Here is a 10,455-nt window from a genome sequence, read left to right on the forward strand (position 1 = left end):
GTGTATTGTGTTTATTCTCAGCGAAAGACAACTTGATGATGTCTTTTGAAAAGGGTTGTTTATGCCACGATTTAAATTTCTTCGTGACAAACTGACTGTCAGACTTTGTCTATATGTCAGTTTGTGGGGGAGTGTTGAGGATAATGATTCAGAGTAGTTGTGATGAAGCATAAGACTTTGTACATATTGCTTTTAGCTATTTCAGATAAACCTTTAGTACAATCAACCGAGAGCAAGTCTCTCATTTTGTTGTAACATATTACTATATACATCAATACGAACAACCCAACAATCTATGTTAGTTTTCCATCTCGTTCAATACTCTTCACAGTCTATACTTGTATTTGTATGATCATGGGAGTTACATTCAAGTGTTAGTTGTAGGCACTATAATTAAACTTGGGAGAGAATTTTATAAATTTTAGAAGGATTATTTTTAGCAAACAAGAAACATAAATTAGACATTCATGGTAGCCATTGAGGAACCCTGATTCTTGAATTTTTTTATCTTACACTTGTTAAATAATTTTATTTTTATTCGATTAATTAGTATGTAAGTACACATCCACAAATTATTCTTCACACTTCTGAACTGTAATAAAAAATTATGTAAAATCGGTGTTGACTTTAGTCCTTCCCTGGGTTTTATTGTACTGGGTGTTATTTTGGATATATGTGGGTTTCAAATCAAGAGATTTTTGCAATTTTAGAGGTAGTTTTGTAGTTTTAATTTTTGATGTCTTTTGACTTAAATTCTTGAATATCACTTGATATCATATACTATTTTAGGAGTTTTGAAGTAAACAGTTATATATCATTTATATTTATGGTGGTGTTGAAGTTGGGAAGTAGAATTAAATATGACAATGAGCACATGAGTATAAAATATTCAAAGTCATCATGCGTTATTTTTCATTTATTTCTTGGCATGGAAGTTAGTTAGTAGCATTACATTTATTTCTATTCTTTGGTTTTGGTTGGGTAGTATCATTAAATTACTTATTGCCTATAAAATTAATCAATAGTTGTAGATTTTGGCATAATAAAATATCATATCTCATCTTAACAATTCAGCATAGAAAAATGAAGTTCTTCGGGTTCTTTTCTGTTTTAATTATGCTTTCTGCAGTAAGTTCTTAAGTCCAATCATTATCAATTGCGTGGAGTTTTTAATTTATGTGTATTTATATGCTTATAAATTTATATATCTCATATAATAGATAGATTATAATAAAAATGTTTTGTTTTACTTATTTGATGAATTAGCTTTTCGATCCTTCTTCTGCAAGGAAAGACCCCGAAGACTACTGGAAAGGGGGTGATGAATGGAATGCCGATGCCCGAGGAAATTAAAGACCTCTATCAGCGAGATCCAACATCTCAAGCTCATTCCCCAAAACATTTTGATATTGTGCCGCAGATTCTAGAAATCCAAACCAAAAAAAATATCCAAAAAAATTTTGACATTTCACCTCATATTCTAGAAACCCAAACCAAAAATCATCTAAAAAGAGATTTCGACATTTCACCACAGATTCTAGAAACTCAAAACAAAAATCATATCCAAAAAAAATTTGACATTTCACCGCAGATTCTAGAAACCCAAACCAAAAATCATCTAAAAAGAGATTTTGACATTTCACAGCAGATTCTAGAAACCCAGACTCAAAAACATATCCAACAAAATTTTGACATTTCGCCACAGATTATAACGACCAATTCGGTCCATTCTTAATATGACTATTATAATGAATAATTCAGTCCATTCTTCATATGACTGATTGTAAGTGACCTCCGGTAGCTTCTGCGACCGATTTTAAATAAAGTCATAATTTGAAAAAATAACATATTATCGTCTTATTGTAATTTTATTTTGTAATATTTATGTCTACTGGCTGAATAAATAAATAGTGTACTTAATATTCAAAATTTGTATTTTTTTTAATTTAGGGGAATATAATTAAGTTTAAAGTTTGCGGTTTGAAGTAAAAAATTTCAAAATATAATACTCTTAATGATATTATTTGTGTTAAAAGAAAAACTAAATAGTAAAAAAAATGTTTAAGCAAGATAAGTTTAGGAATTGTGTTCAAAATAAAATGAAATAGTAAAATTTAATGATGGTATCTTTGACTTACATTCAGATATGTGAAAAATCCTATTGTCATAATCTACACAACATAAATTTTTTAATCATACTTGTGTCGAATTTATTAAATTGGATATATCGATATCCGTTTTAAATTTCAAAACATGGTAAATGATTAATAGTAACTCAAACTACTTTCATTTAATTTTCATAAGATTTTATAGATGTACACGATATTTTTATTAATTTGACTAAAAAATTAAATTAAATTAACTTTATTGAATATTAAAATTTTGCTAAAACAATAGTTTGGAATTTTGGAATTTTTTACACTAGTATTTGACATTTATCAAGTAAAACTATGAAAAAGTATTAAACTTTGTGTTAAAATAAATGTTTTTATGAGCAACACATTCCACATTCCCCTTTGTCCAATCCTGACTATACAAGAAATCATATCTGATCCTCATAACACTTTCTCGGGGTATATTTGATGTTGTTAGGAATATGTCACAGGCTTGATGATAAGTTCACCAAAACACCTTAGTGGATTTAATTAGTATTTTTGTAGCTCTCGACGGATGATCACTTTAACATCCGTTAAGAGAGTAGCTTATGTATTAATAAGTTTTATAACACATTTCTGCATACTACAATACCTTAGAGATCTATAAGTTGTAGGATATTGAAAGTCATGTTGACTACTATATTGATATGCAAAGTAGGTTGGCTAATTGTAAATATTAGGTTCCTTATAATTTTGCATAAGTGAAATGGATTTAACTGTTATGCAAGACTTTCAACGGATGATCCAAGTCACATTCAACGGATGATCTAATGAAGCTTCGACGGATGATTCAACTCAGTTTCAGCGGATGATCCAATGAAGTTTCAACAAATGTTCAAATTTAAAGTGTCATTGATAACGACTTGACAATCACATGGGTTGATTAGATTCAAATGGAATGTGGCTGCCTATTTACAGGTTTTAGAGAACAAAGAAGCATTTTCATTTCCATGCTAACTTGAAGATATTCAAAGATGCTGGATGGAGAAATGAAGAAGCATGTAATTAGACCAGAACATTTTTGTCTTATTAGTTTGTCATTTTACGATGTAACTTAGTGATATATAAACCAAGGGTAGCAAGTAGAATAGAAATCAAGTAAGTAAGCAATCAATAATAGAAATAGAAAAGGCTGTATCTGTGAAGAATTTATCTGTTCTTTGTAATTCTACTTGTAATCAACTGTGTACAATCTTTGTATCACAGAGTCCTTGACCTTATATATATCTCGGGTGGAAAACTTCAATCCACCAGAAAGTTTTAAATACTTGTGTTTAATTACTTTATGTTTGATTACTTCAATATTTTCATTCCGCACATTTGCTTAATCAAACATTGTTAAATATTTGAGGCATAATAGTTCTTGAAATCGAAAAGAAACCAGAATTACATTCAACCCTCTTCTGTAATTCTTTGTTAGATTGTTTGGGAATAACAATTGGTATTAGAGCAAGCTCTTGAAGAACAAAGAATTTAAAGATCATAACAACTAACAAGATGAGCAAAAAAGATGTTGGAGTAAAAATTCCATTTCTGGACAAAGATAACTATCACCACTGGAAGATGAAAATTCACTTGCATCTCCTCTCTCAAAATGAAGAATATATGGATTGTATTGAGAAAGGTCCTCATGTCCCAAAGAGAGCTGCAACAGGAAATGAGCCATCAATCCCAAAGCCTAAAATAGAATGGTCTGATCCAGATATTGAGCAAGTTCATAAGGATAAGAAGGCCATGAATATTTTGTTTAGTGGTCTTGATGGTGACATGTTTGACAACATCATCAACTGCAAAACTGCTAAGGATGTCTCGGATACAATTCAAGTTATATGTGATGGAACTGAGAAAGTAAGGGAAAACAAAATGCAACTCTTGATTCAGCAGTATGAGCATTTTCATAGTGAAGAAAGTGAGTCACTCACTGAAATTTTTAGTAGGTTTCAAAAACTACTAAATGCTCTAAAACTGCATGGAAGAATCTACCAGACAAAGGATTGAAACCTCAAATTCCTTAGATCTCTACAAAAGGAATGGAAACCTATGACAATCTTACTCAGAAACTCTCAAGATTACAAAGAATTTATCATGGACAGACTGTATGGGATTTTAAAGACCTAAGAGCTTGAAATGGAGCAAGATGAGCAGCTGGAGAAAGGAAGGAAAAAGGGAGGATCCATTGCATTGGTTGTTGATCAAGAGAGAGAGAGAAAGAGGTGCAGGTAGAAGCTTTGGAATTTGTACCAAACCCTAGAGTTTGTGAAGGAAAAGAAAAAGGGCTAGTAGCTGAACATGAAGAACATATTAGTCAAGATGATATGGATGACATAGATGAACATCTAGTCTTTCTATCCAGAATTTTTTCCAAGCTCAAATTCAAGAAGAATTTTGTAGCATCCAAGTCAAACAGAAACATGGTTGACAAGTCAAAATTTAAATGTTTCAAATGTTGCTTGAGTGGTCATTTTACAAGTGAATGCAGAAAGCCTGATTCTGATAGAAAGAAGTTTGAGCCTATGGATTACAAAAAGAAATATTTTGAGTTGCTCAAATAGAAGGAAAGGGCTTTTCTAACCCAGGAAAATGACTCGGCTGCTGATGGATTAGATGAGGATGAGGATACAAGCTATGTCAATCTAGCCCTGATAGCCAAATAAGAAGAAGTAGAAGTTAGTTCTTCAAGCAATCAGGTTATCACCACTAATCTAGAATATTTATCTAAAGTTGAGTGTAATGATGCTATAAATGACATGTCAACAGAATTATATCATTTGCGTGTTACACTCAAATCACTCTCTAAAGAAAACACTAAGATTAAAGAGAATAATTTATTTTTGAGTGAAAGAAATAATGTGTTAGAAACTCAATTTCTTGAGTTTGAGAAACTGAAGATAGAATGCTAGATTGCTGAACATAAACTAACTAAAGCTTTAAAAAAAGAGGAGATTTTAAGAAAGCATCTTGAACGAGAACATGTTGTGATTAAGGCTTGCTTGGAAATCATCTAGAGATGTCCATGCTCAAATTAAAAAAGTTCAAGGTATAGAGTCTTACTGTGAGGAAGCCTGAAAAAAGAGTAAGGAGAAACTAGATCCCAGTTTGGTAGAAAGACTCTCAACGGATGTGGATTCAATGGATAATGAAGATTATCCATCAAATGATCAAAAGATTTATCCGTCGAAAGATAAAGAACCACATTCGTCGAGTGATAGAAAGTCGGTTAGCAAAAACCAAGCTAGCTAACTTAAGTGAAAAATATGGATCAGTTATAAGTCGCATTTATATCCACTTAGAAGGCTTCATTATAGGCTTAAGTTGGTGTTTTGTACTCAAGTTGTTGGTATTTTTGATGTGTTTTTGTGTTATTGCATTTCAGGCATCAGTTAAATGAAGATAGGAGCTTTTTAAGGAAATATTCTGAAAAGAGCTAAGTATTTGAAGCCTAGGCCATTCTTAAGTTGTAGAGAAACTCGTTAGTTTCGCGTGGGTAGTTGAATCGCCTAATTCTGACGAGCTAAACTCAAGATACGGCCAAAAGAAGAATCAGCGGAAAAATCCAGAAGTCTGGCGCGGCCGCCCCCAAAACCAGCACGGCCGCCCCGCCTTTCTGCCAAAAAACCAGCGCGCCCACGCTGATTTGAGCGTGGCCGCCCCGCCCTTTTTCGGCACCAGAATCCTGATTTTAGTCAAAATTGAAGATTTTGAGAGTCCTGGTCAACTTGGAGCCTATATATATCAATAAAAAACATTTTCAACAACAAAGAGACCAAGGAGAAGGAAATAAGAAGACTTAGAGAGCACGAGACGGCTACGGAGAAGAAGACTTTTATATTCTTCATTATAGCTGTACTTCAGATGCTTGTTTTCGATTTGTCTTTGAACCTTAATACTTTTATATTGTTTATTATCATGCTTTCATTGGAACTCATGGTGACGATGAGTTCGGTTATGAACTAATCGTTATCGTGGGATTCTAATGGATTTACTTATGGATTTCTATAGTTAATTTGTTTCAATATCTTGGTGTGTGGTGATTGATTGATATCCTAGTATTGGTTGTGTTTATTCGTCTTATGTAAGTAGCTAACATATAAGATATGTTAGATATATTTGATAATGTCATGTCTAATATAATTTATGTTTAGTTTTCAGATCTTACTTAAACAGGATAAATCAGTACTTAACTGAAATCAGCACTTATACTGAAGTCAAAACTTAAGTTATCAGTATTTAAGATTCAGGAGATAATATCAGGACTTAAAGGAAACTTTCAGATAAGGAAGGCGGTTGATTGAAAGGAAAGAAGATCAAGACAAACGTAAGAAGAGATATGCATGAAGAAGGAATTCTGTGAAGAATGGAATACTTGGAAGAAAAGATAACTGATTGATATATTTTAGGAAGCAGAATTATATTCCATATCAATTAGCGATTATCTTGTAACTGTGTGATATATAAACACAGACATAGGGTTTACACTATAAGTGTTATCATTATCGAGAATATTATTCATTGTAACCCTAGCAGCTCTCGTGATATTTGTTCATCACTGAGAGAGGACAGTTCTACATTGTAACAGAGTTTAATAAAGTTTGTTTTTTGTTACTTGAGTTCTTGAATTCGATTTGATTATGCTATACACTGTATTCAACCCCCTTCTACAGTGTGTGTAACCTAATAAGTGGTATCAGAGCCTATCTGTTAACACACAAATAGTTTAAGATCCAAAAACAATCATGTCTGAAGCAGAAACTCCAACCAAGCCCACCAAAACTGAAGAACCCCCAAAGACTCAAATCCATAGTCGATATGAGGCTATCAGAGTTCCCATACTGAAACCATCTGAATATCCCATATGGAAGGTGAGGATGACTATGTTTCTGGAAGCTACAGATCCTGAATATCTTGATAGAATCAATGAAGGACCTCACAAGCCAACAAATCTCGCTGTTGTAGTTGCAGGTGAAGCAGCAAAGTCTGTACCAAAAGAGAAGAGTGATTACACTGCTAAAGATATAGTATCAATTGCTAAGGATGCTAAGGTACGACACTTGTTGCATAGTGCCATTGATAATGTAATGTCAAACAGAGTAATTAACTGCAAGACTGCAAAGGAGATATGGGATGCCTTGGAGACAAGGTGCCAGGGAACTGATTCGATTAAGAAAGAACAGGAAGACAATACTCACTCAAGAGTATGAACACTTTGACACAAAGCCTAATGAGTCATTGACTGATTTATATGACAGATTTGTCAAACTCTTGAATGATTTGTCACTAGTTGATAAGGAGTATGATCTTGAAGATTCAAACCTTAAATTCCTATTAGCTCTTCCTGCAAGTTGGGATTTGAAGGCAACAATTATAAGAGACAACTATAATCTTGATGAAACAACTCTTGATGAAATTTATGGGATGCTCAAGACTCATGAACTTGAGATGGAACAAAGAAGCAAGAGGAAAGGAGGAAAGTCAAGGACAGTTGCTCTTAAGACTGAAGAAGAATCCCCCAAGGCAGCTACCTCAAGGAAAGGCAAGGGAAAAGCGCTCATCACAAAGTCTGATACTGAGTCATCAAGTTCTGATAGTGATGATGACTCAGAAACTGAAAGCTTGCCTGAGATGGATGTTGATGAAGAGATGATGAAGCTGTGTGCTCTTATGGTGAAAGGAATCACAAGGATTGCATACAGGAAATTCAGAAAGGGAAAGAGGTTTTCCAGGAAAGGTGCAAGTTCTGATAAGAAGAGTTTCAGAAAATCTGAAGGCAAAGGAGGGAAGTCTGACAGAGGAGATTACACAAATGTCAAATGCTACAACTGTGGTGAGAAAGGCCGTATATCTCCTGATTGCAAGAAAGTGAAGAGTGACAAAGGCAAGGCTCTTGTCACAAAGAAGAAAAGCTGGACAGACACTTCAGATTCTGAAAGTGAGGTGAACTATGCCTTGATGGCAAATGCTGATAGTAGTCCTGAAGCTGCTGAGTTAAAGGTACCTCAAACTACTTATGCCTTTCATACTGATGACATTAATGAGTTGAGAGGATATCTTAAAACCATGTTCAATAGTTATAGATATCAAACTTTAACATGTGAAAGATTAACTTCTGAAAATCTTGCTTGTAAAAAGAGGAATGATTATTTAGAAAAAGAGTTAGTCATGTTCCATCAAACTCAGAAAGATAGAGATGATGCTTTCTATGTTAGGGATGAAGTACTTAAAATGAATGAATCTCTAAAAACTGAGTTAGAAAAGGAAAGAGAGATTATCAGGACTTGGACTAACTCTGGCAGAACAACTCAGAATTGGTTAAGTAGTGGAAACTGGAAAGAGGGCTTAGGTTATGGAGATGATAAGAATGATAAAGAAACTGTAGAAATTAAGCCTATAGTTGTTAAACAAAAGCCAAAGTTAAAACCTGTTAAGTTTGTAGCTGTAAAGTCTGATACTGAGAAATCAGAAGTTAAAGAGGAATTAACTTCTGACAAACTAAAACAGGAAAAGACAACTGAAGTAAACGTAGGCTTAATGACAAAGAAGCAGCTTAAGCATAGGCTGAAAGATGTAAAGAAAATAAATGTAACACCCCCAAATCCGAGGTCGGGGATTCGGGTTGTCACGAGTTCCATTTCCCTTAATAATACTTAACCTTAACAATCAACCAACTGCTGCGTACTGTGACCCCACAATATACACACACACACCACAAGTTATAGTCTCAGAGATGAAAACCAAAAATAACACAAGTCATTTTATTCCACAATTATAAACCATTTCACCTCAAAAGGGTTTCTGAATAATTTACATATTCTTTGCCATTATTACAATTCATAATATACATAAGTCTGGTTCATCAATAGTTGAAAGCCTAGCCTATTGGTAGTTCCTACCTCGGCTACGGCGGCATCAATGCTTCTAGAAAACTGCGGAACGTTTCCTAACCGCTTGCGAATTGGAAGCTTGGTCCTGTTCATCTTTTCTATCTGTTGTTGTGTGATGAAGAAGAAAGCAAGGGTGAGCAACAAGCCCACCGAAATAATATGTATAATAATTAACAATATATGAGCATTCTCATAGTACTCATGAAAGTCTTGGTCAAGAAGAAATGAACCAAGTTGATATCTTAACGCGACCAAGTCGCAAAATATTCAGTATATACTTACATATATACTTTTCACAATCTTTGAAATCCTCTGACATGTATAATATACACAGAGTTCCAGTTTATAACTATATAAAAATATCGTTGCAAGGTGATCTCATATATCTAACCTTGTCTCAATGTTTTTCTGAAAATCTTTGATATGCATAAGATAATCATTTACTAGATATAAGTTTAAAAGATGAAGTTACAGGATACTCCAATATACTTATATCTTTCCCGAATACTACTTGAACAACCACCGTTCAAGTTATAATTAGTTTCAAAAGTTCATCACACTGATGAGACTACAAGATAAGACTTGAATAGATTCAATCTTTGAAATATCATTATAAATAATGAAGTTACGAGATACTTCATTAAGTCCTGATATATATATATACAGACCTATATATATATATACATTTCATACACTCCTTGAAAACCTCTGTTATGAAAATTATAAACAGAGTTGTAATATCCAATGAATTTGGAAAGGAGAAAACCTTGGCATAAACCTGATATCTTGCTGATCAGGCAAAGATACCAATAAGTAACCTTTTCTACTAGTAGATGGACGAATTCCCCACTGGTCATCACCCTGGCCGCAATAGGACCTTATGATGGACTGCCACTCAGCCACTTACACATTTGATGGACTCCCATTGAGCCACTTACACTTTCATGGACGCCCACTGAGCCCATGTTGCTTATGCCGACTCAATAGATGGACTTACTTCCCGAACGTTGGGTAAGTAATCAATTCATTTATCCAAATAGCAACCTCATTGCGAATATAAAATACACCACAGAGCCGGATCCCTCAGGTTTTGAGCTAGTATTTAAATCCCCTTTGAAAGGAAGATCTTAAATATAAAAAAAAATGAGTTTTGGGATCCGCTCTAACTTTTAAAAATCATTTTGAAGACTCGAAACATTTTTAAGAATGTTTGGAGTACTGCTGATTTATTAAAATAAATCAGTCCCAATATATTAGAAAATATCTGAATATTATTATTTAAATAATATTCCCAAAAAGGATAATCTCTATAAAAATAATCGAAGTAGAAGTGTTAAAACTCGTACTTGAAATGGGTATTAAATAACCAAAGATATACTTATACGAATGTACTATCTTTATTTGAATAATCGCAAATAAGT

General features: G+C 33.5%; 1 long non-coding RNA gene across 1 annotated transcript; it reads left to right on the forward strand.

The window, feature by feature from the left end:
- Positions 1 to 1,014: 1,014 nt before the first annotated feature.
- On the forward strand, positions 1,015 to 1,847 carry LOC141672496 (uncharacterized). Its single transcript, XR_012555553.1, has 2 exons — positions 1,015 to 1,128; positions 1,295 to 1,847. It is a non-coding gene; the product is annotated as an uncharacterized LOC141672496 (long non-coding RNA).
- Positions 1,848 to 10,455: the final 8,608 nt, after the last annotated feature.

Source organism: Apium graveolens, chromosome 7 (assembly GCF_009905375.1).
Source record: "Apium graveolens cultivar Ventura chromosome 7, ASM990537v1, whole genome shotgun sequence".
Classification (NCBI taxonomy): Eukaryota; Viridiplantae; Streptophyta; class Magnoliopsida; order Apiales; family Apiaceae; genus Apium; species Apium graveolens.